This window comes from Grampus griseus (assembly GCF_964374135.1).
Source record: "Grampus griseus genome assembly, chromosome: 11".
NCBI classification, from domain to species: Eukaryota; Metazoa; Chordata; class Mammalia; order Artiodactyla; family Delphinidae; genus Grampus; species Grampus griseus.
In genome coordinates, this window is record NC_139005.1 from 61,514,205 (window position 1) to 61,521,495 (window position 7,291).

Here is a 7,291-nt window from a genome sequence, read left to right on the forward strand (position 1 = left end):
CTTCCATGACCTGACCTGTTTGCTTTCTGACATGCTCATGTTGTCCCTAAATTGCACAGCCACCTCCTAGCATTTGACGTTGGGCTTGCTCCTGACCTGAAAGTATTTCTGCTATCTGTCTATCTGTCCCTCTATGTCTTTGCCTGAGTGTATTTTACAGTGAGTCTGGGGATAATGTGCAGCATTTAATTTTGAATAAATCTATATTTGTATCTAATTACCCACAGTTAAAAAATATTTTATTTCTCTTTAAACATTTCTTTAAACTGTTGACTCTTTTCATTATAAATGTTAGGAAATCCTTTCAGTTTATTTAGACAGAGTGGTGCAAAAGAAAGAGTGTGAACTTTGGAAACAAACAGATGTGGTTTCAGCATACAGCTCTGACGCCTACTAGCTCTGTGAGCGTGACCTAATGCTTGACTTCTTTGTATCTGTTTCTTTATCTGTAAAATGATGACAGTACACACCTTGTAGTATTGTTGGGAGGATTAAATCAGACGATGTATGTAAAATGCCAAGTATAGCACGTGGCACCTGGTAAATACTCCATAAATGATGATTGTTATGTTAAGCAAGCGTATCTTGATGTCCTCTTCTGACTTGAGAAAGAAGTAGAAACTGGTCTTTGCTGAGCATTCATCGTATGCTGACTACTGAAGGGTTTGGTAGTAACAAAGTATTTACGTGTTTTCCAAAACAGTTAAGAGCCTGCCAGTAGAAAGTAAATTGCGTGCCTGGGGAAGAGCTAGTGGGAGAAATGTGCGCTCCTGGAGAAGAATAAGCCTTTCTTAATTCCATATGGTCCTAGTCTGTTTGACTCCTTCAACCTTATTATAAGAGGCAAAATTGAAGGTTAAATATGTCCAGCAGGATGTTTCTTTTTCCCAAGAAACGCACATTATACTTGTAACAGCTCCTTCAGTCTCTGGAACCCATTAACCAATTTTGAATCCAAGTCCTTTGTCAACGTTGCTGTCCTAAGGCAAGCTGAACCAAGGTTGCCTTTCTTCGTGACCTTGTGCTCCAAGGTCAGATTTTTCAAATATTTTTATTCTTTTTATTTCATGCTACTTTTTCTTAACAAAACTCTGAACCAGATGAGTGTGAATATAAACACAGGGCTTCTTTATTTTATTTTAGGGCAAGGATTTCTTCCCAGAAGCCAACTAGGTGGAGAGGAATCTTTTAGTATACGTTAAATAAAGGAAAAAATAAATTCTCTCATTTTGCTTACGTACATGCTTAATAATAAAGAAGCAGCTGTTCCCACCTTATTTCATAGCAAAGATTTAGCAGCAGTGGTGGGAATTAAAAATTACTCAGACTCAACCCTGATACTCTGTGAGGCATTTTCTGGCAGAGAATAGAATAAGTTATATATGCTTAAAGCCTGAGAGGTAGATTAAAGTATCATTTTTTATACTTGCCATAGTTGCTTTTTTTTTAACTTGCTTCAAACTCCCACTTTCTTATAACCTGCATTATTTCTTAACCTTTTCTTTAACGAGTACTCTTTGTCTTCAGTGCTTTATCTTCTCTTACAGTGTTGTTTAGGTTTTCTTTTCTACTGGAGCTTACTGGCTTTTCTAGCTCTGCTTATGCTTGCTTATTACAGCGGAGTTTTTCTAGCTCTACTAGTATGAAAAATACCATTAACTTTAACCTCCGAATCAGTCCGTTTCATCCATCTTAACCCCTTAAATGCCCTATCCCACTTTTCTCTCTTCTTTGCAGTTGATGACATCACCTTCTCTTTCATTCGAATTCCCAGCCACCGGCCAACATTGCCCTCAGCCTTCCTCCTCTTTGCCTCGAATGGCCCATATTTTCTCCCATGTTTACACCTGCTGTCCCTGACCTCAGGGGAACAGGTGGTTCTCCAATCCTTACCAAGAATATTCACTCTGCTTGTGCTTCTGATTCATTTGGGCATTCTTTGTTATATTCCTTTGCTCTTCAATTTCTCTGTCTCTACTGCTTCCTTTCCTTTCAGATTACAAAAATGCTATCTACCCCATATTTTAAAAAGCTGAGAGAAACTTCCCTGAATTTTGTAGTAGGTTCTTAAGAGGCCCAGGTTTTGGGGGGGTCCATATGCCTTTAGGGAAACACCTTTACAGCCCTGATTTGGGGTAGAGCCCTGGAGCCAATCTAGGCCTTCCAATCCCTGGTTTGGATGGGGGAGTCATCCAATCAGAGGGAGTCTCTGAACTCTGCTGGGATGTTGAGCCGGAGCCGTGTTCTCCTGTCTGGAAGGTGCTGTGTGTGTACATGAGGTCTAGAGTTGCTACAGTCATTTTTTGATGGTAGGAAGCCAGCCTGAGAAGGATGCAGCACAGAAAGGACAGAGAAATGGAGCCAGAGCTCTGAACAAATGACTCACAGAGTTTGTCTACCTGCAGGATCTTTTCATTTGGGGAGCAAATGAATTCCCACTGATGTTTATTCCCTTTTGAAATGGGTTTTCTGTTACTTGCCACTAGGACTCCCAACTGATTGTTATGGTTTAAAACTATGTCCACAAATTCTTTGATACTCCTCCCTGCATCCTGCGGCATTTAATTCCCCTCTCCTTGAGTGTGTGACTGGTTTCCAGAAAATAGAATAAAGTGTATGATTCTAAGACTAAATCATAAAAGGCGTTGTGATTTCCTCCTTATTTTCCCCCGACTCCCTTCTCTCTCTCCCTCTCCAGCTCTGTCTCTCTGTCTCTCTCTGTCTCTCTCTGTCTCTCTTTGTCTCTCTTTCTCTCTGTCTGTCTGTCTGTCTCTCTCTCTCTCTCTCTCTCTCTCTCTCTCTCTCTCGGGTGGATCACTTGCTCTGGGGAAGCCAGCAGCCATATCAGGAGGACACTCAAGCAGCCTATGAAGGGCCCACATGGTGAGGAACAGAGACCTCCAGCCAACAGCCCCCCGGGGAGTTGAAGCCTTTTGCCAACAAAAACATGAGTGAGCTTGGAAGGAGATTCCACGGTCCTGTCAAGCTTGAAATGACTCCAGCCCTTGCTACAAGTTTGACGGCACCCTCATGAGAGACACCGAGCCTCTCACTGCGGTCATCAGAGAGTCCCTGATTGCCAAACCAGTCACCATCTTTCAGTGCTTACCCTACTTGACTTCTTGGTTATGAGACAATGTCAGATAAATATATGATTGTGTGTACACTCGCAAAATGGAATTTCCTAAGAAAGGTCACAATTCTGAAGTTTTGCACAAATGTTAACTTCTGTCTTAAGATACTGTTTTGGTGAGAGATGGGAATAAATTCTCAAAGCCACAACCACTAGGAAACTTATTTCTTTCCCCAAAAAAACTGTAATATGAGGAACAGAGCAAACTAGAGGATGCATTAAATAATTTTTTATTATCTCATGTGTGGTAAGAAACACCAGATACTTCCAGGAAAATAAAAATATATATATTCTAACTTTTATATAAATTTTTTTCCTGCTACAGATTGTATAAAAGTAAATGTATATTTATCTGCTAAATCTCAAGAAAAAAATTTTAGAATCTGCAATAGTGCTTATCAAATTACTCTGGTTTTTTCCCTTCTGTTCAGAAAAAGACTGAGAAGAAAATTAGTCCAGTTTGGGATTTAAGAATTATCATTTGGGTGTATATTTCATTTCAAATGTAGTTAAACAATATTTCCATATGTGTTTTGATCATCGAACAAAGCTTCAGAGAAAACCTCATAAAAATTTCCAGTTAAAACATCATATATATGTAATGCTTCTCTGGGAAATGATGTAAGGAAAGTTAACAGGATTTTGGAAACAATGCACAATGCTATAATCGACAGGCACTTAATTACTTACAGTATACGCCTGCCAGGATTTTTTTGTAATCCTCACATATGGAATTAAATGTCATTTGTAAAATGAACCTCTTCTTGTAAAAGAAAGTAAAAACTGTCATGTTCCTGCAGCTCTCACCTCATAAGCAAAGTGTTGAGCTATAGAAAAAAGGTTAAAACCTAAAAAAAACAGCTCCTATAAATTCTGTACTTATATGTTTATAAGGAAAGCTGACTTAGATTTTACTTTAAACATTATTGACTTACACTGTTCCAAAAAGATTGTGGGAATACCTAATTCCCATTCCTAATCCTTAAATAATGTCCTATGTTCAAAGACCCAAGCTTTTGATTTATCTGTCCCTATGTTCACTTCAGTGGAGACTTGGAGGGCTGCAGCAGAAGCAAACTCCACTGACCTGTTAATGGCTGCGTATGAGCTCAAATATATATGTTTATATGGACTTACACAGCCATCTGAGTCCTCTGTGAAATAGCAGTGGGCTCCCCTGGAGTGATCTTACTCTTCTGTCCAAATTCAGCTGTAAAATCGTAAGTGGGGAAGAGCCAACATATACACCGTTGGCTGGTCTTCAAGCCAACAGCATATATTGCAACTCAGTAACAGAAACTATTTATTGAATGTCCCTTGTACATCAAACATTATAGGAATATTTCTTCTGGTCCAAAGAACAGGCTTGTAAGGGCATTATCTTTCTTTCCATTTTCCAGTTCAGTAAAGTGAGAGACTTGTAGAAACTGAATAACTTTTCCCACAGCCATGTAGCTAGTAAGTGGCAGAGCTGGGATTTAAATCCAGTCTGGATCCAAAGCTCACACTCTTTCCACTCCCAAATGGGGCCTTTCAACAATGATTCTTTTCTGTCACCTAAGAAGAGTTTTTTTTAAAAAGTATCTCTGTTTTACAGCACTAAAGACCACTAGCTCCTTGGGAACAAGTCTTCATTCAAACAAACCAAACAGAAACCTCTGTAGTCTGAGGAGACGCTCCACACCATCGCCGACTGGAGTGAAGGCTACGGTGTTTAGAGGTGGCACCATGACTAAGCCAGCTGGTCTTCATCCAGCGGAGCAGGTCTGGGGATGGGCCTGTGCTGGGGGGTGGGCGTGGGGTAGAAATGGAGATGGAATGTGAAGAGGAAGCAGCACATTAAAAAGGCATCACACTCTTGACTATCGTCTTTGGGCTAAAGCATGCCAGATGACGGATGAATGTGTTCGCAACACAAAACACCAAAGTTTAACTTGGAGCACAGCCATTTTTGTCCCATCTCCTCATTGGGACACAAGCACAGAATAAATTCCTTATACAGAGTGGGAATAAGGAGATATGCATGTGGTGTTACCTCCACCACTGTCCATCTGAGGAAACGTGAGTTATTTAACGTCTTCGAGCGTAGTTTTCCTAACTCTAGCTAACTGCTAAGTTCCCATCGAGCTCTAAAATTCTATGATTCTATGAGTAGCAATTATATGATATTTTTTGACACGGAAAGGTGTTCACATGTATTTATTAGGGTTCTTAGTTGCAGACAACGGAATTCCCGAGAGGAGCAGGGAGGCAAATGATGCTACAGGGCCAGGATCAGTGGCTGACTCCAGTGTGGCACAGTGTGAAGGGAGATCCCACTGCTGCCCATGCCCACCTCCAGGCTATTATCTTAGAGCCTGAGAGTAGACTTTCTACCTCAGCTACCAGAAGATCTGTCATCCCTGATCATGGCCATCACCTCGTGTCACTCATTTGCCTTCCAAATCTGGCTCAGGGAATGTATCTTCCATCAGGGCATGGTGGAAACTCAGTTACATGTGGAAGCCAAGCTTCAAGGGAGTCTTGGAAATGTTTGGCTTTCTAGCCTCCGGAGGATGGAGGCCATGTTAGAAGATGAGTGGGTATTGAGTGAGCCTGTGTGTAGTGTCTGCCACAGTGTGTTACATTGCTGAGTGCAAAAAGAGGGGAAAAACATGGGCACACCATGAGCCCTTTAAGTACCTATGTTAAAAATACTGTACAAAAAAGTCTGAAGCCGTATACACTAAAATTTTAGTAATATTTTTCTTTGATCAGAAGTATTACTGTGTTCTTATCGTCTTTTCATTTCTCTATATTGACTGATATTTCTACCGTGAATGAATATTACTTGTATTTTTTCTTAAATGAATGATGCTTATTGTTTATGTTCCTATGATTCTACATGACATAGACGCGGTGCCCTTGTCTTTTTGTGTCCTGTAGATATCTGTCTTCAAGATACTGGCCACGGAATTAGACCTTGGAAATAACTTGAAAGGTGTGTAAACCATTATTCAAATTCAGGTCGTGTTATCAAATTCCTAGATATTTGAATAAATTTGTTAATGAAGACTCAAAGATAATATAATTATGACAGGGAAGAAAAGTGGGGACTCAAGAAGCATTATTATTTGGAGTTGTTATTCTCTCCTCGTATCACAACTTTCATTGCCATTTTTCAAACAATGATAATTTTTCTTATGAAGTGAGATCTGTGGCATTATGCAGTGTTGTTAACAAGCAAAGATAAATCAACTACAAATCTTCTGCATGAAGATCACACAACTGTATATATAGGAATGATGACAGAGAATGGAAGATAAAGCTAGAAAGGGCAGTGGGGGCTAGACCATGTGTGTTTCTGAATGCTATGTTAAGAAATACAGGGATGGGCTTCCCTGGTGGCGCAGTGGTTAAGAATCCGCCTGCCAATGCAGGGGACATGGGTTCGAGCCCTGGTCCGGGAAGATCCCACATGCCACGGAGCAACTAAGCCCTGTGCGCCACAACTACCGAGCCTGCGCTCTAGAGCCCGTGAGCCACAACTACTGAGCCTGCGTGCCTAGAGTCCATGCTTCGCAACAAGAGAAGCCCGCGCACCACAACGGAGGGTAGCCCCCGCTCCCCGCAACTAGAGAAAGCCCGTGCGCAGCAACAAAGACCCAATAAAGGCAAAAATAAATAAATAAATAATTTTTAAAAAAGAAATACAGGGAATTTCCTGTTGGTCTAGTGGTTAGGACTCCGAGCTTCCACTGCAGGGGGCCCGGGTTCGATCCCTGGTCGGGGAACTAAGATCCCGCAAGCCGTGTGGCACAGCCAAAAAAGAAAAATATGGACCCAATTCAAATCATGTCCCCTCTAATCCCCTCAATGGATGCTGAGCTTTTTCAACCAGAAAATGTTAAAATATATTCAATATAAAACTTGAAGCCCAACTTCGAACTTGAAACAATAGCTTATAAGATTTTTAAGTCAATAACTATGATTCATAAAAACTTGTTTAAATAATTTCATTTATTTAGTGCCACAGAGAATGCTCTGAACTATTTAGGTATTAGATTTCTATAGTGCTTTTCTCCTAAAAATACTCAATTTGATTAATGTAGGTAATCTAGTTTCTTTTTAAAGCACTTTCTATATGCAAGGTACTTTGTTAGGCTCTGGGGGATACAG